Source organism: Triturus cristatus, chromosome 9, assembly GCF_964204655.1.
Source record: "Triturus cristatus chromosome 9, aTriCri1.1, whole genome shotgun sequence".
Classification (NCBI taxonomy): Eukaryota; Metazoa; Chordata; class Amphibia; order Caudata; family Salamandridae; genus Triturus; species Triturus cristatus.
Window position 1 is genome coordinate 436,942,542 of NC_140592.1, and position 26,883 is coordinate 436,969,424.

Sequence of the window (26,883 nt, forward strand, 5' to 3'; positions counted from 1 at the left end):
GCCAATTTCCTCACTCTGCGGCCTAAAACGTGATTCTCCTCCACGGGAAGTGAATAAATAACATTTGTAGGCCTTTATTGTTCAAGCAAAAATGCCAGAGTTTTTGATGAAAGAGAGAACCACCCCCTCTTACGACATGCTTCAGAAACTAAAAACTGGTCCGTTTTCAAATGTTGCCTCTTTGAACTACAATTCACATTTGTACGTGGAAAATCACTTTTAAAGATAAAATGAGATGTTTAAAGTAATTTTCATGCTTCCAGGGGCCTTAAACACAAGATTTGAGGAATGGGTAAAAGTGAATGAAAATGGCCAATTTACTCATTCTGAGGCCTGAAAAGGTGTTTCTCCTCCACGGGAAGTGAATTAAGTAATATTTGTAGGCCTTTATTGTTCAAGCGAAAACGCCCGATTTTTGATGAAAGAGATAACCACCCCCCCTTACGACATGCTTCAGGAGCTAAAAAAATGGTCCGTTTTCAAATGTTGCCTCTTTGAACTACAATTCACATTTGTACGTGTAAAATCACTTTTAAAGATAAAATGAGATGTTTAAAGTTATTTTCATGCTTCCAGGGGCCTTAAACACGAGATTTGAGGAATGGGTAAAAGTGAATGAAAATGGCCAATTTACTCACTCTGCGGCCTTAAAAAGTGTTTCTCCTCCACGGGAAGTGAATTAAATAACATTTGTAGGCCTTTATTGTTCAAGCGAAAACGCCCGATTTTTGACGAAAGAGATAACCACCCCCCCTTACGACATGCTTCAGAAACGAAAAAAATGGTCCATTTTGAAATGTTGCGTCTTTGAACTACAATTAACATTGTACGTGGATAATCACTTTTAGAGATAAAATGAGATGTTTAAAGTGATTTTCAAGCTTCCAGGGGCCCTAAACACAAGATTTGAGAAATGGGTAAACGTGAACGAAAATGGCCAATTTACTCACTCTGCGGCCTTAAAAAGTGTTTCTCCTCCACGGGAAGTGAATAAAATACCATTTGGAGGCCTTTATTGTTCAATTAAAAACGCCCGTTTTTTGGTGAAAGAGATAACCACCCCCCATAACGACATGCTTCAGAAACGAAAAAAATGGTCCATTTTCAAATGTTGCCTCTTTGAACTACAATTCACATTTGTACGTGGAAAATCACTTTTAAAGATAAAATGAGATGTGTAAAGTGATTTTCATGCTTCCAGGGGCCTTAAACACAAGATTTGAGGAATGGGTAAAAGTGAATGAAAATGGCCAATTTACTCATTCTGAGGCCTTAAAAAGTGTTTCTCCTCCACGGGAAGTGAATTAAATACCATTTGGAGGCGTTTATAGTTCAATCAAAAACGCCTTTTTTTTGTGAAAGACATAACCACCCCCCTTACGACATGCTTCTGAAACTAAAAAAATGGTTAATTTTCATATGTTGCGTCTTTGAACTACAATTAACATTGTACGTGGATAATCACTTTTAGAGATACAATGAGATGTTTAAAGTGATTTTCAAGCTTCCAGGGGCCCTAAATACAAGATTTGAGGAATGGGTAAATGTGAATGAAAATGGCCAATTTATTCACTCTGAGGCCTTAAAAAGTTTTTCTCCACCCCAGAAAGTGAGTTAAATAACATTTGTAGGCCTTTATTGTTCAATCAAAAACGCCCGTTTTTTGGTGAAAGAGATGACCACCCCCCCCTTACGACATGCTTCAGAAACGAAAAAAATGATCCATTTTCAAATGTTGCGTCTTTGAACTACAATTCATATTTGTACGTGGAAAATCAAGTGTAAAGATAAAATGAGATGTTTAAAGTGATTTTTATGCTTCCAGGGGCCTTAAACACCAGATTTGAGGAATGGGTAAAAGTGAATGAAAAAGGCCAATTTACTCACTCTGCGGCCTTAAAAAGTGTTTCTCCTCCACGGGAAGTGAATAAAATACCATTTGGAGGCATTTATAGTTCAATCAAAAACGCCTGTTTTTTGGTGAAAGAGATAACCACCCCCTTACGACATGCTTCTGAAACTAAAAAAATGGTTCATTTTCATATGTTGCGTCTTTGAACTACAATTAACATTGTACGTGGATAATCACTTTTAGAGATACAATGAGATGTTTAAAGTGATTTTCAAGCTTTCAGGGGCCTTATACACAATATTTGAGAAATGGGTAAAAGTGAATGCAAATGGCCAATTTACTTGCTCTGAGGCCTTAAAAAGTGTTTCTCCTCCACGGGAAGTGAATAAAATAACATTTGGAGGCCTTTATTGTTCAATCAAAAACTCCCGTTTTTTGGTGAAAGAGATAACCACCCCCCCCCTACGACATGCTTCAGAAACGAAAAAAATGGTCCTTTTTTAAATGTTGCGTCTTTGAACTACAATTCACATTTGTAGGTGGATTATCACTTTTAGAGATAAAATTAGATGTTTAAAGTGATTTTCAAGCTTCCAGGGGCCCTAAATACAAGATTTGAGGAATGGGTAAATGTGAATGAAAATGGCCAATTTATTCACTCTGAGGCATTAAAAAGTGTTTCTCCTCCACGGGAAGTGAAATAGGTAATATTTGTAGGCCTTTATTGTTCAAGCGAAAACGCTCGATTTTTGGTGAAAGAGATAACCACCCCCCCTTACGACATGCTTCAGAAACTAAAAAAATGGTCCGTTTTCAAATGTTGCCTCTTTGAACTACAATTCACATTTGTACGTGGAAAATCACTTTTAAAGATAAAATGACGTGTTTAAAGTGATTTTCATGCTTCCAGGGGCTTTAAACACGAGATTTGAGGAATGGGTAAAAGTGAATGAAAATGGCCAATTTACTCACTCTGAGGCCTTAAAAAGTGTTTCTCCTCCACGGGAAGTGAATTAAGTAACATTTGGAGGCCTTTATTGTTCAAGCGAAAACGCCTGATTTTTGATGAAAGGGATAACCACCCCCCCTTACGACATGCTTCTGAAACAAAAAAAATGGTTCATTTTCAAATGTTGCGTCTTTGAACTACAATTAACATTGTACGTGGATAATCACTTTTAGAGATAAAATGAGATGTTTAAAGTGATTTTCAAGCTTACAGGGGCCCTAAACACAAGATTTGAGGAATGGGTAAAAGTGAATGAAAATGGCCAATTTACTCATTCTGAGGCCTGAAAAGGTGTTTCTCCTCCACGGGAAGTGAATTAAGTAATATTTGTAGGCCTTTATTGTTCAATCAAAAACGCCCGTTTTTTGGTGAAAGAGATAACCACCCCCCCTTACGACATGCTTCAGAAACGAAAAAAATGATCCATTTTCAAATGTTGCGTCTTTGAACTACAATTCACATTTGTACGTGGAAAATCAAGTGTAAAGATAAAATGAGATGTTTAAAGTGATTTTTATGCTTCCAGGGGCCTTAAACACCAGATTTGAGGAATGGGTAAAAGTGAATGAAAACGGCCAATTTACTCACTCTGCGGCCTTAAAAAGTGTTTCTCCTCCACGGGAAGTGAATTAAATAACATTTGTAGGCCTTTGTTGTTCAAGCAAAAACGCCCGATTTTTGACGAAAGAGATAACCACCCCCCCTTACGACATGCTTTATAAACTAAAAAAATGGTGTGTTTTCAAATGTTGCTTCTTTGAACAACAAATTAACATTTGTACGTGGAAAATCACTTTTAAAGATAAAATGAGATGTTTAAAGTGATTTTCATGCTTCCAGGGGCCCTAAACACGAGATTTGAGGAATGGGAAAAAGTGAATGAAAATGGCCAATTTACTCACTCTGCGGCCTTAAAAAGTGTTTCTCCTCCACGGGAAGTGAATAAAATACAATTTGGAGGCATTTATAGTTCAATCAAAAACGCCTGTTTTTTGGTGAAAGAGATAACCACCCCCCTTACGACATGCTTCTGAAACTAAAAAAATGGTTCATTTTCATATGTTGCGTCTTTGAACTACAATTAACATTGTACGTGGATAATCACTTTTAGAGATACAATGAGATGTTTAAAGTGATTTTCAAGCTTTCAGGGGCCTTATACACAAGATTTGAGAAATGGGTAAAAGTGAATGCAAATGGCCAATTTACTTGCTCTGAGGCCTTAAAAAGTGTTTCTCCTCCACGGGAAGTGAATAAAATAACAATTGTTCAATCAAAAACTCCCGTTTTTTGGTGAAAGAGATAACCACCCCCCCCCCCTACGACATGCTTCAGAAACGAAAAAAATGGTCCTTTTTTAAATGTTGCGTCTTTGAACTACAATTCACATTTGTAGGTGGATTATCACTTTTAGAGATAAAATTAGATGTTTAAAGTGATTTTCAAGCTTCCAGGGGCCCTAAATACAAGATTTGAGGAATGGGTAAATGTGAATGAAAATGGCCAATTTATTCACTCTGAGGCATTAAAAAGTGTTTCTCCTCCACGGTAAGTGAAATAGGTAATATTTGTAGGCCTTTATTGTTCAAGCGAAAACGCTCGATTTTTGGTGAAAGAGATAACCACCCCCCCTTACGACATGCTTCTGAAACAAAAAAAATGGTTCATTTTCAAATGTTGCGTCTTTGAACTACAATTAACATTGTACGTGGATAATCACTTTTAGAGATAAAATGAGATGTTTAAAGTGATTTTCAAGCTTACAGGGGCCCTAAAAACAAGATTTGAGAAATGGGTAAACGTGAATGAAAATGGCCAATTTACTCACTCTGCGGCCTTAAAAAGTGTTTCTCCTCCACGGGAAGTGAATAAAATAACATTTGTAGGCCTTTATTGTTCAATCAAAAACGCCCGAGTTTTTGATGAAAGAGATAACCACCCCCTCTTACGACATGCTTCAGAAACTAAAAAAATGGTCCATTTTCAAATGTTGCCTCTTTGAACTACAATTCACATTTGTACGTGGAAAATCACTTTTAAAGATAAAATGAGATGTTTAAAGTGATTTTCATGCTTCCAGGGGCCTTAAACACAAGATTTGAGGAATGGGTAAAAGTGAATGAAAATGGCCAATTTACTCATTCTGAGGCCTGAAAAAGTGTTTCTCCTCCACGGGAAGTGAATTAAGTAACATTTGGAGGCCTTTATTGTTCAAGCGAAAACGCCTGATTTTTGATGAAAGGGATAACCACCCCCCCTTACGACATGCTTCTGAAACAAAAAAAAAGGTTCATTTTCAAATGTTGCGTCTTTGAACTACAATTAACATTGTACGTGGATAATCACTTTTAGAGATAAAATGAGATGTTTAAAGTGATTTTCAAGCTTACAGGGGCCCTAAACACAAGATTTGAGAAATGGGTAAACGTGAATGAAAATGGCCAATTTACTTTCTCTGCGGCCTTAAAAAGTGTTTCTCCTCCACGGGAAGTGAATAAAATAACATTTGTAGGCCTTTATTGTTCAATCAAAAACGCCCGAGTTTTTGATGAAAGAGATAACCACCCCCTCTTACGACATGCTTCAGAAACTAAAAAAATGGTCCATTTTCAAATGTTGCGTCTTTGAACTACAATTAACATTGTACGTGGATAATCACTTTTAGAGATACAATGAGATGTTTAAAGTGATTTTCAAGCTTTCAGGGGCCTTATACACAAGATTTGAGAAATGGGTAAAAGTGAATGCAAATGGCCAATTTACTTGCTCTGAGGCCTTAAAAAGTGTTTCTCCTCCACGGGAAGTGAATTAAATAACATTTGTAGGCCTTTATTGGTCAAGCGAAAACGCCCGATTTTAGACGAAAGAGATAACCACCCCCTTACGACATGCTTCAGAAACTAAAAAAATGGTCCTTTTTTAAATGTTGCCTCTTTGAACTACAATTCACATTTGTAGGTGGATTATCACTTTTAGAGATAAAATTAGATGTTTAAAGTGATTTTCAAGCTTCCAGGGGCCCTAAATACAAGATTTGAGGAATGGGTAAATGTGAATGAAAATGGCCAATTTATTCACTCTGAGGCATTAAAAAGTGTTTCTCCTCCACGGGAAGTGAAATAGGTAATATTTGTAGGCCTTTATTGTTCAAGCGAAAACGCTCGATTTTTGGTGAAAGAGATAACCACCCCCCCTTACGACATGCTTCAGAAACTAAAAAAATGGTCCGTTTTCAAATGTTGCCTCTTTGAACTACAATTCACAATTGTACGTGGAAAATCACTTTTAAAGATAAAATGACGTGTTTAAAGTGATTTTCATGCTTCCAGGGGCTTTAAACACGAGATTTGAGGAATGGGTAAAAGTGAATGAAAATGGCCAATTTACTCACTCTAAGGCCTTAAAAAGTGTTTCTCCTCCACCGGAAGTGAATTAAGTAACATTTGGAGGCCTTTATTGTTCAAGCGAAAACGCCTGATTTTTGATGAAAGGGATAACCACCCCCCCTTACGACATGCTTCTGAAACAAAAAAAATGGTTCATTTTCAAATGTTGCGTCTTTGAACTACAATTAACATTTGTACGTGGAAAATCACTTTTAAAGATAAAATGAGATGTTTAAAGTGATTTTCATGCTTCCAGGGGCCTTAAACACAAGATTTGAGGAATGGGTAAAAGTGAATGAAAATGGCCAATTTACTCATTCTGAGGCGTGAAAAAGTGTTTCTCCTCCACGGGAAGTGAATTAAGTAATATTTGTAGGCCTTTATTGTTCAAGCGAAAACGCCCGATTTTTGACGAAAGAGATAACCACCCCCCCTTACGACATGCTTCAGGAGCTAAAAAAATGGTCCGTTTTCAAATGTTGCCTCTTTGAACTACAATTCACATTTGTACGTGGAAAATCACTTTTAAAGATAAAATGAGATGTTTAAAGTGATTTTCATGCTTCCAGGGGCCTTAAACACGAGATTTGAGGAATGGGTAAAAGTGAATGAAAATGGCCAATTTACTCACTCTGCGGCCTTAAAAAGTGTTTCTCCTCCAAGGGAAGTGAATAAAATACCATTTGGAGGCATTTATAGTTCAATCAAAAACGCCTGTTTTTTGGTGAAAGAGATAACCACCCCCCTTACGACATGCTTCTGAAACTAAAAAAATGGTTCATTTTCATATGTTGCGTCTTTCAACTACAATTAACATTGTACGTGGATAATCACTTTTAGAGATACAATGAGATGTTTAACCCCTTCGATGCTGCGCAGATTCCGCCGCTGTGCTGGCGGAATCTTGCGCGGGCGGGGTCATGACGGAATGGTTCCGTCATGAGCACAGCTCAACCGTGGGTCATGACGGAACCATTCCGTCATGAGCACCGAAGGGGTTAAAGTGATTTTCAAGCTTTCAGGGGCCTTATACACAAGATTTGAGAAATGGGTAAAAGTGAATGCAAATGGCCAATTTACTTGCTCTGAGGCCTCAAAAAGTGTTTCTCCTCCACGGGAAGTGAATAAAATAACATTTGTAGGCCTTTATTGTTCAAGCAAAAACGCCCGATTTTTGATGAAAGAGATAACCACCCCCTCTTACGAGAAGCTTCAGGAGCTAAAAAAATGGTCCGTTTTCAAATGTTGCCTCTTTGAACTACAATTCACATTTGTACGTGGAAAATCACTTTTAAAGATAAAATGAGATGTTTAAAGTGATTTTCATGCTTCCACGGGCCTTAAACACGAGATTTGAGGAATGGGTAAACGTGAATAAAAATGGCCAATTTACTCACTCTGCGGCCTTAAAAAGTGTTTCTCCTCCAAGGGAAGTGAATAAAATACCATTTGGAGGCCTTTATTGTTCAATTAAAAACGCCTGTTTTTTGGTGAAAGAGATAACCACCCCCCATAACGACATGCTTCAGAAACTAAAAAAATGGTCCATTTTCAAATGTTGCCTCTTTGAACTACAATTCACATTTGTACGTGGAAAATCACTTTTAACCCCTTCAGTGCCCGCCCCTTTCCCCGCCCTGTGCAGGCCGTTTCATTAGCGGGCGGGGTTTATGACGAGCTGGTCTCGTCATGGGCACAGCGCAACCGCGGCCCATGACGAGACCAGCTCGTCACGGGCATTGAAGAGGTTAAAGATAAAATGAGATGTTTAAAGTGATTTTCATGCTTCCAGGGGCCTTAAACAAAAGATTTGAGAAATGTGTAAAAGTGAATGAAAATGGCCAATTTACTCACTCTGCGGCCTTAAAAAGTGTTTCTCCCCCACGGGAAGTGAATAAAATACCATTTGGCGGCATTTATAGTTCAATCAAAAACGCCTGTTTTTTGGTGAAAGAGATAACCACCCCCCTTACGACATGCTTCTGAAACTAAAAAAATGGTTCATTTTCATATGTTGCGTCTTTGAACTACAATTAACATTGTACGTGGATAATCACTTTTAGAGATACAATGAGATGTTTAAAGTGATTTTCAAGCTTTCAGGGGCCTTATACACAAGATTTGAGAAATGGGTAAAAGTGAGTGCAAATGGCCAATTTACTTGCTCTGAGGCCTTAAAAAGTGTTTCTCCTCCACTGGAAGTGAATAAAATAACATTTGGAGGCCTTTATTGTTCAAGCGAAAACACCTGATTTTTGATGAAAGGGATAACCACCCCCTCTTACGACATGCTTCAGAAACTAAAAACTGGTCCGTTTTCAAATGTTGCCTCTTTGAACTACAATTCACATTTGTACGTGGAAAATCACTTTTAAAGATAAAATGAGATGTTTAAAGTGATTTTCATGCTTCCAGGGGCCTTAAACACGAGATTTGACGAATGGGTAAACGTGAATGAAAATGGCCAATTTACTCACTCTGCGGCCTTAAAAAGTGTTTCTCCTCCAAGGGAAGTGAATAAAATACCATTTGGAGGCATTTATAGTTCAATCAAAAACGCCTGTTTTTTGGTGAAAGAGATAACCACTCCCCCCCTTACGACATGCTTCAGAAACGAAAAAAATAGTCCATTTTCAAATGTTGCGTCTTCGAACTACAATTCACATTTGTACGTGGAAAATCATGTTTAAAGACAAAATGAGATGTTTAAAGTGATTTTCATGCTTCCAGGGGCCTTAAACACGAGATTTGAGGAATGGTTAAAAGTGAATGAAAATGGCCAATTTACTCACTCTGCGGCCTTAAAAAGTGTTTCTCCTCCACGGGAAGTGAATTAAATAACATTTGTAGGCCTTTATTGGTCAAGCGAAAACGCCCGATTTTAGACGAAAGAGATAACCACCCCCTTACGACATGCTTCAGAAACTAAAAAAATGGTCCCTTTTCAAATGTTGCCTCTTTGAACTACAATTCACATTTGTACGTGGAAAATCGCTTTTAAAGATAAAATGAGATGTTTAAAGTCATTTTCAAGCTTCCAGGGGCCCTAAACACAAGATTTGAGAAATGGGTAAACGTGAATGAAAATGGCCAATTTACTCACTCTGCGGCCTAAAAAGTGATTCTCCTCCACGGGAAGTGAATAAAATAACATTTGGAGGCCTTTATTGTTCAATCAAAAACGCCCGGTTTTTGGTGAAAGAGATAACCACCCCCCCTTACGACATGCTTCAGAAACGAAAAAAATGATCCATTTTCAAATGTTGCGTCTTTGAACTACAATTCACATTTGTACGTGGAAAATCAAGTGTAAAGATAAAATGAGATGTTTAAAGTGATTTTTATGCTTCCAGGGGCCTTAAACACCAGATTTGAGGAATGGGTAAAAGTGAATGAAAACGGCCAATTTACTCACTCTGCGGCCTTAAAAAGTGTTTCTCCTCCACGGGAAGTGAATTAAATAACATTTGTAGGCCTTTATTGTTCAAGTGAAAATGCCCGATTTGTAACGAAGGAGATAACCACACCCCCTTACGACATGCTTCAGAAACTAAAAAAATGGTCCGTTTTCAAATGTTGCCTCTTTCAACTACAATTCACATTTGTACGTGGAAAATCGCTTTTAAAGATAAAATGAGATGTTTAAAGTGATTTTCAAGCTTCCAGGGGCCCTAAACACAAGATTTGAGAAATGGGTAAACGTGAATGAAAATGGCCAATTTCCTCACTCTGCGGCCTAAAACGTGATTCTCCTCCACGGGAAGTGAATAAATAACATTTGTAGGCCTTTATTGTTCAAGCAAAAATGCCAGAGTTTTTGATGAAAGAGAGAACCACCCCCTCTTACGACATGCTTCAGAAACTAAAAACTGGTCCGTTTTCAAATGTTGCCTCTTTGAACTACAATTCACATTTGTACGTGGAAAATCACTTTTAAAGATAAAATGAGATGTTTAAAGTAATTTTCATGCTTCCAGGGGCCTTAAACACAAGATTTGAGGAATGGGTAAAAGTGAATGAAAATGGCCAATTTACTCATTCTGAGGCCTGAAAAGGTGTTTCTCCTCCACGGGAAGTGAATTAAGTAATATTTGTAGGCCTTTATTGTTCAAGCGAAAACGCCCGATTTTTGATGAAAGAGATAACCACCCCCCCTTACGACATGCTTCAGGAGCTAAAAAAATGGTCCGTTTTCAAATGTTGCCTCTTTGAACTACAATTCACATTTGTACGTGTAAAATCACTTTTAAAGATAAAATGAGATGTTTAAAGTGATTTTCATGCTTCCAGGGGCCTTAAACACGAGATTTGAGGAATGGGTAAAAGTGAATGAAAATGGCCAATTTACTCACTCTGCGGCCTTAAAAAGTGTTTCTCCTCCACGGGAAGTGAATTAAATAACATTTGTAGGCCTTTATTGTTCAAGCGAAAACGCCCGATTTTTGACGAAAGAGATAACCACCCCCCCTTACGACATGCTTCAGAAACGAAAAAAATGGTCCATTTTCAAATGTTGCGTCTTTAAACTACAATTAACATTGTACGTGGATAATCACTTTTAGAGATAAAATGAGATGTTTAAAGTGATTTTCATGCTTCCAGGGGCCTTAAACACGAGATTTGAGGAATGGGTAAAAGTGAATGAAAATGGACAATTTACTCACTCTGCGGCCTTAAAAAGTGTTTCTCCTCCACGGGAAGTGAATTAAATAACATTTGTAGGCCTTTATTGTTCAAGCGAAAACGCCGATTTTTGACGAAAGAGATAACCACCCCCCCTTACGACATGCTTCAGAAACGAAAAAAATGGTCCATTTTGAAATGTTGCGTCTTTGAACTACAATTAACATTGTACGTGGATAATCACTTTTAGAGATAAAATGAGATGTTTAAAGTGATTTTCAAGCTTCCAGGGGCCCTAAACACAAGATTTGAGAAATGGGTAAACGTGAACGAAAATGGCCAATTTACTCACTCTGCGGCCTTAAAAAGTGTTTCTCCTCCACGGGAAGTGAATAAAATACCATTTGGAGGCCTTTATTGTTCAATTAAAAACGCCCGTTTTTTGGTGAAAGAGATAACCACCCCCCATAACGACATGCTTCAGAAACGAAAAAAATGGTCCATTTTCAAATGTTGCCTCTTTGAACTACAATTCACATTTGTACGTGGAAAATCACTTTTAAAGATAAAATGAGATGTGTAAAGTGATTTTCATGCTTCCAGGGGCCTTAAACACAAGATTTGAGGAATGGGTAAAAGTGAATGAAAATGGCCAATTTACTCATTCTGAGGCCTTAAAAAGTGTTTCTCCTCCACGGGAAGTGAATTAAATACCATTTGGAGGCATTTATAGTTCAATCAAAAACGCCTTTTTTTTGTGAAAGACATAACCACCCCCCTTACGACATGCTTCTGAAACTAAAAAAATGGTTAATTTTCATATGTTGCGTCTTTGAACTACAATTAACATTGTACGTGGATAATCACTTTTAGAGATACAATGAGGTGTTTAAAGTGATTTTCAAGCTTCCAGGGGCCCTAAATACAAGATTTGAGGAATGGGTAAATGTGAATGAAAATGGCCAATTTATTCACTCTGAGGCCTTAAAAAGTTTTTCTCCACCCCAGAAAGTGAGTTAAATAACATTTGTAGGCCTTTATTGTTCAATCAAAAACGCCCGTTTTTTGGTGAAAGAGATGACCACCCCCCCCTTACGACATACTTCAGAAACGAAAAAAATGATCCATTTTCAAATGTTGCGTCTTTGAACTACAATTCATATTTGTACGTGGAAAATCAAGTGTAAAGATAAAATGAGATGTTTAAAGTGATTTTTATGCTTCCAGGGGCCTTAAACACCAGATTTGAGGAATGGGTAAAAGTGAATGAAAAAGGCCAATTTACTCACTCTGCGGCCTTAAAAAGTGTTTCTCCTCCACGGGAAGTGAATAAAATACCATTTGGAGGCATTTATAGTTCAATCAAAAACGCCTGTTTTTTGGTGAAAGAGATAACCAATCCCTTACGACATGCTTCTGAAACTAAAAAAATGGTTCATTTTCATATGTTGCGTCTTTGAACTACAATTAACATTGTACGTGGATAATCACTTTTAGAGATACAATGAGATGTTTAAAGTGATTTTCAAGCTTTCAGGGGCCTTATACACAATATTTGAGAAATGGGTAAAAGTGAATGCAAATGGCCAATTTACTTGCTCTGAGGCCTTAAAAAGTGTTTCTCCTCCACGGGAAGTGAATAAAATAACATTTGGAGGCCTTTATTGTTCAATCAAAAACTCCCGTTTTTTGGTGAAAGAGATAACCACCCCCCCCCCTACGACATGCTTCAGAAACGAAAAAAATGGTCCTTTTTTAAATGTTGCGTCTTTGAACTACAATTCACATTTGTAGGTGGATTATCACTTTTAGAGATAAAATTAGATGTTTAAAGTGATTTTCAAGCTTCCAGGGGCCCTAAATACAAGATTTGAGGAATGGGTAAATGTGAATGAAAATGGCCAATTTATTCACTCTGAGGCATTAAAAAGTGTTTCTCCTCCACGGGAAGTGAAATAGGTAATATTTGTAGGCCTTTATTGTTCAAGCGAAAACGCTCGATTTTTGGTGAAAGAGATAACCACCCCCCCTTACGACATGCTTCAGAAACTAAAAAAATGGTCCGTTTTCAAATGTTGCCTCTTTGAACTACAATTCACATTTGTACGTGGAAAATCACTTTTAAAGATAAAATGACGTGTTTAAAGTGATTTTCATGCTTCCAGGGGCTTTAAACACGAGATTTGAGGAATGGGTAAAAGTGAATGAAAATGGCCAATTTACTCACTCTGAGGCCTTAAAAAGTGTTTCTCCTCCACGGGAAGTGAATTAAGTAACATTTGGAGGCCTTTATTGTTCAAGCGAAAACGCCTGATTTTTGATGAAAGGGATAACCACCCCCCCTTACGACATGCTTCTGAAACAAAAAAAATGGTTCATTTTCAAATGTTGCGTCTTTGAACTACAATTAACATTGTACGTGGATAATCACTTTTAGAGATAAAATGAGATGTTTAAAGTGATTTTCAAGCTTACAGGGGCCCTAAACACAAGATTTGAGAAATGGGTAAACGTGAATGAAAATGGCCAATTTACTCACTCTGCGGCCTTAAAAAGTGTTTCTCCTCCACGGGAAGTGAATAAAATAACATTTGGAGGCCTTTATTGTTCAAGCGAAAACGCCTGATTTTTGATGAAAGGGATAACCACCCCCTCTTCACGACATGCTTCAGAAACTAAAAACTGGTCCGTTTTCAAATGTTGCCTCTTTGAACTACAATTCACATTTGTACGTGGAAAATCACTTTTAAAGATAAAATGAGATGTTTAAAGTAATTTTCATGCTTCCAGGGGCCTTAAACACCAGATTTGAGGAATGGGTAAAAGTGAATGAAAACGGCCAATTTACTCACTCTGCGGCCTTAAAAAGTGTTTCTCCTCCACGGGAAGTGAATTAAATAACATTTGTAGGCCTTTGTTGTTCAAGCAAAAACGCCCGATTTTTGACGAAAGAGATAACCACCCCCCCCTTACGACATGCTTTATAAACTAAAAAAATGGTGTGTTTTCAAATGTTGCTTCTTTGAACAACAAATTAACATTTGTACGTGGAAAATCACTTTTAAAGATAAAATGAGATGTTTAAAGTGATTTTCATGCTTCCAGGGGCCCTAAACACGAGATTTGAGGAATGGGTAAAAGTGAATGAAAATGGCCAATTTACTCACTCTGCGGCCTTAAAAAGTGTTTCTCCTCCACGGGAAGTGAATAAAATACAATTTGGAGGCATTTATAGTTCAATCAAAAACGCCTGTTTTTTGGTGAAAGAGATAACCACCCCCCTTACGACATGCTTCTGAAACTAAAAAAATGGTTCATTTTCATATGTTGCGTCTTTGAACTACAATTAACATTGTACGTGGATAATCACTTTTAGAGATACAATGAGATGTTTAAAGTGATTTTCAAGCTTTCAGGGGCCTTATACACAAGATTTGAGAAATGGGTAAAAGTGAATGCAAATGGCCAATTTACTTGCTCTGAGGCCTTAAAAAGTGTTTCTCCTCCACGGGAAGTGAATAAAATAACAATTGTTCAATCAAAAACTCCCGTTTTTTGGTGAAAGAGATAACCACCCCCCTTACGACATGCTTCAGAAACGAAAAAAATGGTCCTTTTTTAAATGTTGCGTCTTTGAACTACAATTCACATTTGTAGGTGGATTATCACTTTTAGAGATGAAATTAGATGTTTAAAGTGATTTTCAAGCTTCCAGGGGCCCTAAATACAAGATTTGAGGAATGGGTAAATGTGAATGAAAATGGCCAATTTATTCACTCTGAGGCATTAAAAAGTGTTTCTCCTCCACGGGAAGTGAAATAGGTAATATTTGTAGGCCTTTATTGTTCAAGCGAAAACGCTCGATTTTTGGTGAAAGAGATAACCACCCCCCCTTACGACATGCTTCTGAAACAAAAAAAATGGTTCATTTTCAAATGTTGCGTCTTTGAACTACAATTAACATTGTACGTGGATAATCACTTTTAGAGATAAAATGAGATGTTTAAAGTGATTTTCAAGCTTACAGGGGCCCTAAAAACAAGATTTGAGAAATGGGTAAACGTGAATGAAAATGGCCAATTTACTCACTCTGCGGCCTTAAAAAGTGTTTCTCCTCCACGGGAAGTGAATAAAATAACATTTGTAGGCCTTTATTGTTCAATCAAAAACGCCCGAGTTTTTGATGAAAGAGATAACCACCCCCTCTTACGACATGCTTCAGAAACTAAAAAAATGGTCCATTTTCAAATGTTGCCTCTTTGAACTACAATTCACATTTGTACGTGGAAAATCACTTTTAAAGATATAATGAGATGTTTAAAGTGATTTTCATGCTTCCAGGGGCCTTAAACACAAGATTTGAGGAATGGGTAAAAGTGAATGAAAATGGCCAATTTACTCATTCTGAGGCCTGAAAAAGTGTTTCTCCTCCACGGGAAGTGAATTAAGTAACATTTGGAGGCCTTTATTGTTCAAGCGAAAACGCCTGATTTTTGATGAAAGGGATAACCACCCCCCCTTACGACATGCTTCTGAAACAAAAAAAATGGTTCATTTTCAAATGTTGCGTCTTTGAACTACAATTAACATTGTACGTGGATAATCACTTTTAGAGATAAAATGAGATGTTTAACCCCTTCGGTGCTCATGACGGAATGGTTCCGTCATGACCCACGGTTGAGCTGTGCTCATGACGGAACCATTCCGTCATGACCACACCCGCGCAAGATTCCGTCAGCACAGCGGCGGAATCTGCGCAGCATCGAAGGGGTTAAAGTGATTTTCAAGCTTACAGGGGCCCTAAACACAAGATTTGAGAAATGGGTAAACGTGAATGAAAATGGCCAATTTACTCACTCTGCGGCCTTAAAAAGTGTTTCTCCTCCACCGGAAGTGAATTAAGTAACATTTGGAGGCCTTTATTGTTCAAGCGAAAACGCCTGATTTTTGATGAAAGGGATAACCACCCCCCCTTACGACATGCTTCTGAAACAAAAAAAATGGTTCATTTTCAAATGTTGCGTCTTTGAACTACAATTAACATTTGTACGTGGAAAATCACTTTTAAAGATAAAATGAGATGTTTAAAGTGATTTTCATGCTTCCAGGGGCCTTAAACACAAGATTTGAGGAATGGGTAAAAGTGAATGAAAATGGCCAATTTACTCATTCTGAGGCGTGAAAAAGTGTTTCTCCTCCACGGGAAGTGAATTAAGTAATATTTGTAGGCCTTTATTGTTCAAGCGAAAACGCCCGATTTTTGACGAAAGAGATAACCACCCCCCCTTACGACATGCTTCAGGAGCTAAAAAAATGGTCCGTTTTCAAATGTTGCCTCTTTGAACTACAATTCACATTTGTACGTGGAAAATCACTTTTAAAGATAAAATGAGATGTTTAAAGTGATTTTCATGCTTCCAGGGGCCTTAAACACGAGATTTGAGGAATGGGTAAAAGTGAATGAAAATGGCCAATTTACTCACTCTGCGGCCTTAAAAAGTGTTTCTCCTCCAAGGGAAGTGAATAAAATACCATTTGGAGGCATTTATAGTTCAATCAAAAACGCCTGTTTTTTGGTGAAAGAGATAACCACCCCCCTTACGACATGCTTCTGAAACTAAAAAAATGGTTCATTTTCATATGTTGCGTCTTTCAACTACAATTAACATTGTACGTGGATAATCACTTTTAGAGATACAATGAGATGTTTAAAGTGATTTTCAAGCTTTCAGGGGCCTTATACACAAGATTTGAGAAATGGGTAAAAGTGAATGCAAATGGCCAATTTACTTGCTCTGAGGCCTCAAAAAGTGTTTCTCCTCCACGGGAAGTGAATAAAATAACATTTGTAGGCCTTTATTGTTCAATCAAAAACGTCCGAGTTTTTGATGAAAGAGATAACCACCCCCTCTTACGACATGCTTCAGAAACTAAAAACTGGTCCGTTTTCAAATGTTGCCTCTTTGAACTACAATTCACATTTGTACGTGGAAAATCACTTTTAAAGATAAAATGAGATGTTTAAAGTAATTTTCATGCTTCCAGTGGCCTTAAACACAAGATTTGAGGAATGGGTAAAAGTGAATGAAAATGGCCAATTTACTCATTCTGAGGCCTGAAAATTGTTTCTCCTCCACGGGAAGTGAATTAAGTAATATTTGTAGGCCTTTATTGTTCAAGCGAAAACGCCCGATTTTTGATGAAAGAGATAACCACCCCCCCTTACGAGAAGCTTCAGGAGCTAAAAAAATGGTCCGTTTTCAAATGTTGCCTCTTTGAACTACAATTCACATTTGTACGTGGAAAATCACTTTTAAAGATAAAATGAGATGTTTAAAGTGATTTTCATGCTTCCAGGGGCCTTAAACACGAGATTTGAGGAATGGGTAAACGTGAATAAAAATGGCCAATTTACTCACTCTGCGGCCTTAAAAAGTGTTTCTCCTCCAAGGGAAGTGAATAAAATACCATTTGGAGGCCTTTATTGTTCAATTAAAAACGCCTGTTTTTTGGTGAAAGAGATAACCACCCCCCATAACGACATGCTTCAGAAACTAAAAAAATGGTCCATTTTCAAATGTTGCCTCTTTGAACTACAATTCACATTTGTACGTGGAAAATCACTTTTAACCCCTTCAGTGCCCGCCCCTTTCCCCGCCCTGTGCAGGCCGTTTCATTAGCGGGCGGGGTTTATGACGAGCTGGTCTCGTCATGGGCACAGCGCAACCGCGGCCCATGACGAGACCAGCTCGTCACGGGCATTGAAGAGGTTAAAGATAAAATGAGATGTTTAAAGTGATTTTCATGCTTCCAGGGGCCTTAAACAAAAGATTTGAGAAATGTGTAAAAGTGAATGAAAATGGCCAATTTACTCACTCTGCGGCCTTAAAAAGTGTTTCTCCCCCACGGGAAGTGAATAAAATACCATTTGGCGGCATTTATAGTTCAATCAAAAACGCCTGTTTTTTGGTGAAAGAGATAACCACCCCCCTTACGACATGCTTCTGAAACTAAAAAAATGGTTCATTTTCATATGTTGCGTCTTTGAACTACAATTAACATTGTACGTGGATAATCACTTTTAGAGATACAATGAGATGTTTAAAGTGATTTTCAAGCTTTCAGGGGCCTTATACACAAGATTTGAGAAATGGGTAAAAGTGAGTGCAAATGGCCAATTTACTTGCTCTGAGGCCTTAAAAAGTGTTTCTCCTCCACTGGAAGTGAATAAAATAACATTTGGAGGCCTTTATTGTTCAAGCGAAAACGCCTGATTTTTGATGAAAGGGATAACCACCCCCTCTTACGACATGCTTCAGAAACTAAAAACTGGTCCGTTTTCAAATGTTGCCTCTTTGAACTACAATTCACATTTGTACGTGGAAAATCACTTTTAAAGATAAAATGAGATGTTTAAAGTGATTTTCATGCTTCCAGGGGCCTTAAACACGAGATTTGACGGATGGGTAAACGTGAATGAAAATGGCCAATTTACTCACTCTGCGGCCTTAAAAAGTGTTTCTCCTCCAAGGGAAGTGAATAAAATACCATTTGGAGGCATTTATAGTTCAATCAAAAACGCCTGTTTTTTGGTGAAAGAGATAACCACTCCCCCCCTTACGACATGCTTCAGAAACGAAAAAAATAGTCCATTTTCAAATGTTGCGTCTTCGAACTACAATTCACATTTGTACGTGGAAAATCATGTTTAAAGACAAAATGAGATGTTTAAAGTGATTTTCATGCTTCCAGGGGCCTTAAACACGAGATTTGAGGAATGGTTAAAAGTGAATGAAAATGGCCAATTTACTCACTCTGCGGCCTTAAAAAGTGTTTCTCCTCCACGGGAAGTGAATTAAATAACATTTGTAGGCCTTTATTGGTCAAGCGAAAACGCCCGATTTTAGACGAAAGAGATAACCACCCCCTTACGACATGCTTCAGAAACTAAAAAAATGGTCCCTTTTCAAATGTTGCCTCTTTGAACTACAATTCACATTTGTACGTGGAAAATCGCTTTTAAAGATAAAATGAGATGTTTAAAGTCATTTTCAAGCTTCCAGGGGCCCTAAACACAAGATTTGAGAAATGGGTAAACGTGAATGAAAATGGCCAATTTACTCACTCTGCGGCCTAAAAAGTGATTCTCCTCCACGGGAAGTGAATAAAATAACATTTGGAGGCCTTTATTGTTCAATCAAAAACGCCCGGTTTTTGGTGAAAGAGATAACCACCCCCCCTTACGACATGCTTCAGAAACGAAAAAAATGATCCATTTTCAAATGTTGCGTCTTTGAACTACAATTCACATTTGTACGTGGAAAATCAAGTGTAAAGATAAAATGAGATGTTTAAAGTGATTTTTATGCTTCCAGGGGCCTTAAACACCAGATTTGAGGAATGGGTAAAAGTGAATGAAAACGGCCAATTTACTCACTCTGCGGCCTTAAAAAGTGTTTCTCCTCCACGGGAAGTGAATTAAATAACATTTGTAGGCCTTTATTGTTCAAGTGAAAATGCCCGATTTGTAACGAAGGAGATAACCACACCCCCTTACGACATGCTTCAGAAACTAAAAAAATGGTCCGTTTTCAAATGTTGCCTCTTTGAACTACAATTCACATTTGTACGTGGAAAATCGCTTTTAAAGATAAAATGAGATGTTTAAAGTGATTTTCAAGCTTCCAGGGGCCCTAAACACAAGATTTGAGAAATGGGTAAACGTGAATGAAAATGGCCAATTTCCTCACTCTGCGGCCTAAAACGTGATTCTCCTCCACGGGAAGTGAATAAATAACATTTGTAGGCCTTTATTGTTCAAGCAAAAATGCCAGAGTTTTTGATGAAAGAGAGAACCACCCCCTCTTACGACATGCTTCAGAAACTAAAAACTGGTCCGTTTTCAAATGTTGCCTCTTTGAACTACAATTCACATTTGTACGTGGAAAATCACTTTTAAAGATAAAATGAGATGTTTAAAGTAATTTTCATGCTTCCAGGGGCCTTAAACACAAGATTTGAGGAATGGGTAAAAGTGAATGAAAATGGCCAATTTACTCATTCTGAGGCCTGAAAAGGTGTTTCTCCTCCACGGGAAGTGAATTAAGTAATATTTGTAGGCCTTTATTGTTCAAGCGAAAACGCCCGATTTTTGACGAAAGAGATAACCACCCCCCCTTACGACATGCTTCAGAAACGAAAAAAATGGTCCATTTTCAAATGTTGCGTCTTTAAACTACAATTAACATTGTACGTGGATAATCACTTTTAGAGATAAAATGAGATGTTTAAAGTGATTTTCATGCTTCCAGGGGCCTTAAACACGAGATTTGAGGAATGGGTAAAAGTGAATGAAAATGGACAATTTACTCACTCTGCGGCCTTAAAAAGTGTTTCTCCTCCACGGGAAGTGAATTAAATAACATTTGTAGGCCTTTATTGTTCAAGCGAAAACGCCGATTTTTGACGAAAGAGATAACCACCCCCCCTTACGACATGCTTCAGAAACGAAAAAAATGGTCCATTTTGAAATGTTGCGTCTTTGAACTACAATTAACATTGTACGTGGATAATCACTTTTAGAGATAAAATGAGATGTTTAAAGTGATTTTCAAGCTTCCAGGGGCCCTAAACACAAGATTTGAGAAATGGGTAAACGTGAACGAAAATGGCCAATTTACTCACTCTGCGGCCTTAAAAAGTGTTTCTCCTCCACGGGAAGTGAATAAAATACCATTTGGAGGCCTTTATTGTTCAATTAAAAACGCCCGTTTTTTGGTGAAAGAGATAACCACCCCCCATAACGACATGCTTCAGAAACGAAAAAAATGGTCCATTTTCAAATGTTGCCTCTTTGAACTACAATTCACATTTGTACGTGGAAAATCACTTTTAAAGATAAAATGAGATGTGTAAAGTGATTTTCATGCTTCCAGGGGCCTTAAACACAAGATTTGAGGAATGGGTAAAAGTGAATGAAAATGGCCAATTTACTCATTCTGAGGCCTTAAAAAGTGTTTCTCCTCCACGGGAAGTGAATTAAATACCATTTGGAGGCATTTATAGTTCAATCAAAAACGCCTTTTTTTTGTGAAAGACATAACCACCCCCCTTACGACATGCTTCTGAAACTAAAAAAATGGTTAATTTTCATATGTTGCGTCTTTGAACTACAATTAACATTGTACGTGGATAATCACTTTTAGAGATACAATGAGATGTTTAAAGTGATTTTCAAGCTTCCAGGGGCCCTAAATACAAGATTTGAGGAATGGGTAAATGTGAATGAAAATGGCCAATTTATTCACTCTGAGGCCTTAAAAAGTTTTTCTCCACCCCAGAAAGTGAGTTAAATAACATTTGTAGGCCTTTATTGTTCAATCAAAAACGCCCGTTTTTTGGTGAAAGAGATGACCACCCCCCCCTTACGACATACTTCAGAAACAAAAAAAATGATCCATTTTCAAATGTTGCGTCTTTGAACTACAATTCATATTTGTACGTGGAAAATCAAGTGTAAAGATAAAATGAGATGTTTAAAGTGATTTTTATGCTTCCAGGGGCCTTAAACACCAGATTTGAGGAATGGGTAAAAGTGAATGAAAAAGGCCAATTTACTCACTCTGCGGCCTTAAAAAGTGTTTCTCCTCCACGGGAAGTGAATAAAATACCATTTGGAGGCATTTATAGTTCAATCAAAAACGCCTGTTTTTTGGTGAAAGAGATAACCAATCCCTTACGACATGCTTCTGAAACTAAAAAAATGGTCCTTTTTTAAATGTTGCGTCTTTGAACTACAATTCACATTTGTAGGTGGATTATCACTTTTAGAGATAAAATTAGATGTTTAAAGTGATTTTCAAGCTTCCAGGGGCCCTAAATACAAGATTTGAGGAATGGGTAAATGTGAATGAAAATGGCCAATTTATTCACTCTGAGGCATTAAAAAGTGTTTCTCCTCCACGGGAAGTGAAATAGGTAATATTTGTAGGCCTTTATTGTTCAAGCGAAAACGCTCGATTTTTGGTGAAAGAGATAACCACCCCCCCTTACGACATGCTTCAGAAACTAAAAAAATGGTCCGTTTTCAAATGTTGCCTCTTTGAACTACAATTCACATTTGTACGTGGAAAATCACTTTTAAAGATAAAATGACGTGTTTAAAGTGATTTTCATGCTTCCAGGGGCTTTAAACACGAGATTTGAGGAATGGGTAAAAGTGAATGAAAATGGCCAATTTACTCACTCTGAGGCCTTAAAAAGTGTTTCTCCTCCACGGGAAGTGAATTAAGTAACATTTGGAGGCCTTTATTGTTCAAGCGAAAACGCCTGATGTTTGATGAAAGGGATAACCACCCCCCCTTACGACATGCTTCTGAAACAAAAAAAATGGTTCATTTTCAAATGTTGCGTCTTTAAACTACAATTCACATTTGTACGTGGAAAATCACTTTTAAAGATAAAATGAGATGTTTAAAGTGATTTTCATGCTTCCAGGGGCCTTAAACACCAGATTTGAGGAATGGGTAAAAGTGAATGAAAAAGGCCAATTTACTCACTCTGCGGCCTTAAAAAGTGTTTCTCCTCCACGGGAAGTGAATTAAATAACATTTGTAGGCCTTTATTGTTCAAGTGAAAATGCCCGATTTGTAACGAAGGAGATAACCACACCCCCTTACGACATGCTTCAGAAACTAAAAAAATGGTCCGTTTTCAAATGTTGCCTCTTTGAACTACAATTCACATTTGTACGTGGAAAATCGCTTTTAAAGATAAAATGAGATGTTTAAAGTGATTTTCAAGCTTCCAGGGGCCCTAAACACAAGATTTGAGAAATGGGTAAACGTGAATGAAAATGGCCAATTTCCTCACTCTGCGGCCTAAAACGTGATTCTCCTCCACGGGAAGTGAATAAATAACATTTGTAGGCCTTTATTGTTCAAGCAAAAATGCCAGAGTTTTTGATGAAAGAGAGAACCACCCCCTCTTACGACATGCTTCAGAAACTAAAAACTGGTCCGTTTTCAAATGTTGCCTCTTTGAACTACAATTCACATTTGTACGTGGAAAATCACTTTTAAAGATAAAATGAGATGTTTAAAGTAATTTTCATGCTTCCAGGGGCCTTAAACACAAGATTTGAGGAATGGGTAAAAGTGAATGAAAATGGCCAATTTACTCATTCTGAGGCCTGAAAAGGTGTTTCTCCTCCACGGGAAGTGAATTAAGTAATATTTGTAGGCCTTTATTGTTCAAGCGAAAACGCCCGATTTTTGATGAAAGAGATAACCACCCCCCCTTACGACATGCTTCAGGAGCTAAAAAAATGGTCCGTTTTCAAATGTTGCCTCTTTGAACTACAATTCACATTTGTACGTGTAAAATCACTTTTAAAGATAAAATGAGATGTTTAAAGTGATTTTCATGCTTCCAGGGGCCTTAAACACGAGATTTGAGGAATGGGTAAAAGTGAATGAAAATGGCCAATTTACTCACTCTGCGGCCTTAAAAAGTGTTTCTCCTCCACGGGAAGTGAATTAAATAACATTTGTAGGCCTTTATTGTTCAAGCGAAAACGCCCGATTTTTGACGAAAGAGATAACCACCCCCCCTTACGACATGCTTCAGAAACGAAAAAAATGGTCCATTTTCAAATGTTGCGTCTTTAAACTACAATTAACATTGTACGTGGATAATCACTTTTAGAGATAAAATGAGATGTTTAAAGTGATTTTCATGCTTCCAGGGGCCTTAAACACGAGATTTGAGGAATGGGTAAAAGTGAATGAAAATGGACAATTTACTCACTCTGCGGCCTTAAAAAGTGTTTCTCCTCCACGGGAAGTGAATTAAATAACATTTGTAGGCCTTTATTGTTCAAGCGAAAACGCCGATTTTTGACGAAAGAGATAACCACCCCCCCTTACGACATGCTTCAGAAACGAAAAAAATGGTCCATTTTGAAAAGTTGCGTCTTTGAACTACAATTAACATTGTACGTGGATAATCACTTTTAGAGATAAAATGAGATGTTTAAAGTGATTTTCAAGCTTCCAGGGGCCCTAAACACAAGATTTGAGAAATGGGTAAACGTGAACGAAAATGGCCAATTTACTCACTCTGCGGCCTTAAAAAGTGTTTCTCCTCCACGGGAAGTGAATAAAATACCATTTGGAGGCCTTTATTGTTCAATTAAAAACGCCCGTTTTTTGGTGAAAGAGATAACCACCCCCCATAACGACATGCTTCAGAAACGAAAAAAATGGTCCATTTTCAAATGTTGCCTCTTTGAACTACAATTCACATTTGTACGTGGAAAATCACTTTTAAAGATAAAATGAGATGTGTAAAGTGATTTTCATGCTTCCAGGGGCCTTAAACACAAGATTTGAGGAATGGGTAAAAGTGAATGAAAATGGCCAATTTACTCATTCTGAGGCCTTAAAAAGTGTTTCTCCTCCACGGGAAGTGAATTAAATACCATTTGGAGGCATTTATAGTTCAATCAAAAACGCCTTTTTTTTGTGAAAGACATAACCACCCCCCTTACGACATGCTTCTGAAACTAAAAAAATGGTTAATTTTCATATGTTGCGTCTTTGAACTACAATTAACATTGTACGTGGATAATCACTTTTAGAGATACAATGAGATGTTTAAAGTGATTTTCAAGCTTCCAGGGGCCCTAAATACAAGATTTGAGGAATGGGTAAATGTGAATGAAAATGGCCAATTTATTCACTCTGAGGCCTTAAAAAGTTTTTCTCCACCTCAGAAAGTGAGTTAAATAACATTTGTAGGCCTTTATTGTTCAATCAAAAACGCCCGTTTTTTGGTGAAAGAGATGACCACCCCCCCCTTACGACATACTTCAGAAACGAAAAAAATGATCCATTTTCAAATGTTGCGTCTTTGAACTACAATTCATATTTGTACGTGGAAAATCAAGTGTAAAGATAAAATGAGATGTTTAAAGTGATTTTTATGCTTCCAGGGGCCTTAAACACCAGATTTGAGGAATGGGTAAAAGTGAATGAAAAAGGCCAATTTACTCACTCTGCGGCCTTAAAAAGTGTTTCTCCTCCACGGGAAGTGAATAAAATACCATTTGGAGGCATTTATAGTTCAATCAAAAACGCCTGTTTTTTGGTGAAAGAGATAACCAATCCCTTACGACATGCTTCTGAAACTAAAAAAATGGTCCTTTTTTAAATGTTGCGTCTTTGAACTACAATTGACATTTGTAGGTGGATTATCACTTTTAGAGATAAAATTAGATGTTTAAAGTGATTTTCAAGCTTCCAGGGGCCCTAAATACAAGATTTGAGGAATGGGTAAATGTGAATGAAAATGGCCAATTTATTCACTCTGAGGCATTAAAAAGTGTTTCTCCTCCACGGGAAGTGAAATAGGTAATATTTGTAGGCCTTTATTGTTCAAGCGAAAACGCTCGATTTTTGGTGAAAGAGATAACCACCCCCCCTTACGACATGCTTCAGAAACTAAAAAAATGGTCCGTTTTCAAATGTTGCCTCTTTGAACTACAATTCACATTTGTACGTGGAAAATCACTTTTAAAGATAAAATGACGTGTTTAAAGTGATTTTCATGCTTCCAGGGGCTTTAAACACGAGATTTGAGGAATGGGTAAAAGTGAATGAAAATGGCCAATTTACTCACTCTGAGGCCTTAAAAAGTGTTTCTCCTCCACGGGAAGTGAATTAAGTAACATTTGGAGGCCTTTATTGTTCAAGCGAAAACGCCTGATGTTTGATGAAAGGGATAACCACCCCCCCTTACGACATGCTTCTGAAACAAAAAAAATGGTTCATTTTCAAATGTTGCGTCTTTGAACTACAATTAACATTGTACGTGGATAATCACTTTTAGAGATAAAATGAGATGTTTAAAGTGATTTTCAAGCTTACAGGGGCCCTAAACACAAGATTTGAGAAATGGGTAAACGTGAATGAAAATGGCCAATTTACTCACTCTGCGGCCTTAAAAAGTGTTTCTCCTCCACGGGAAGTGAATAAAATAACATTTGGAGGCCTTTATTGTTCAAGCGAAAACGCCTGATTTTTGATGAAAGGGATAACCACCCCCTCTTACGACATGCTTCAGAAACTAAAAACTGGTCCGTTTTCAAATGTTGCCTCTTTGAACTACAATTCACATTTGTACGTGGAAAATCACTTTTAAAGATAAAATGAGATGTTTAAAGTAATTTTCATGCTTCCAGGGGCCTTAAACACCAGATTTGAGGAATGGGTAAAAGTGAATGAAAACGGCCAATTTACTCACTCTGCGGCCTTAAAAAGTGTTTCTCCTCCACGGGAAGTGAATTAAATAACATTTGTAGGCCTTTGTTGTTCAAGCAAAAACGCCAGATTTTTGACGAAAGAGATAACCACCCCCCCTTACGACATGCTTTATAAACTAAAAAAATGGTGTGTTTTCAAATGTTGCTTCTTTGAACAACAAATTAACATTTGTACGTGGAAAATCACTTTTAAAGATAAAATGAGATGTTTAAAGTGATTTTCATGCTTCCAGGGGCCCTAAACACGAGATTTGAGGAATGGGTAAAAGTGAATGAAAATGGCCAATTTACTCACTCTGCGGCCTTAAAAAGTGTTTCTCCTCCACGGGAAGTGAAATAGGTAATATTTGTAGGCCTTTATTGTTCAAGCGAAAACGCTCGATTTTTGGTGAAAGAGATAACCACCCCCCCTTACGACATGCTTCTGAAACAAAAAAAATGGTTCATTTTCAAATGTTGCGTCTTTGAACTACAATTAACATTGTACGTGGATAATCACTTTTAGAGATAAAATGAGATGTTTAAAGTGATTTTCAAGCTTACAGGGGCCCTAAAAACAAGATTTGAGAAATGGGTAAACGTGAATGAAAATGGCCAATTTACTCACTCTGCGGCCTTAAAAAGCGTTTCTCCTCCACGGGAAGTGAATAAAATAACATTTGTAGGCCTTTATTGTTCAATCAAAAACGCC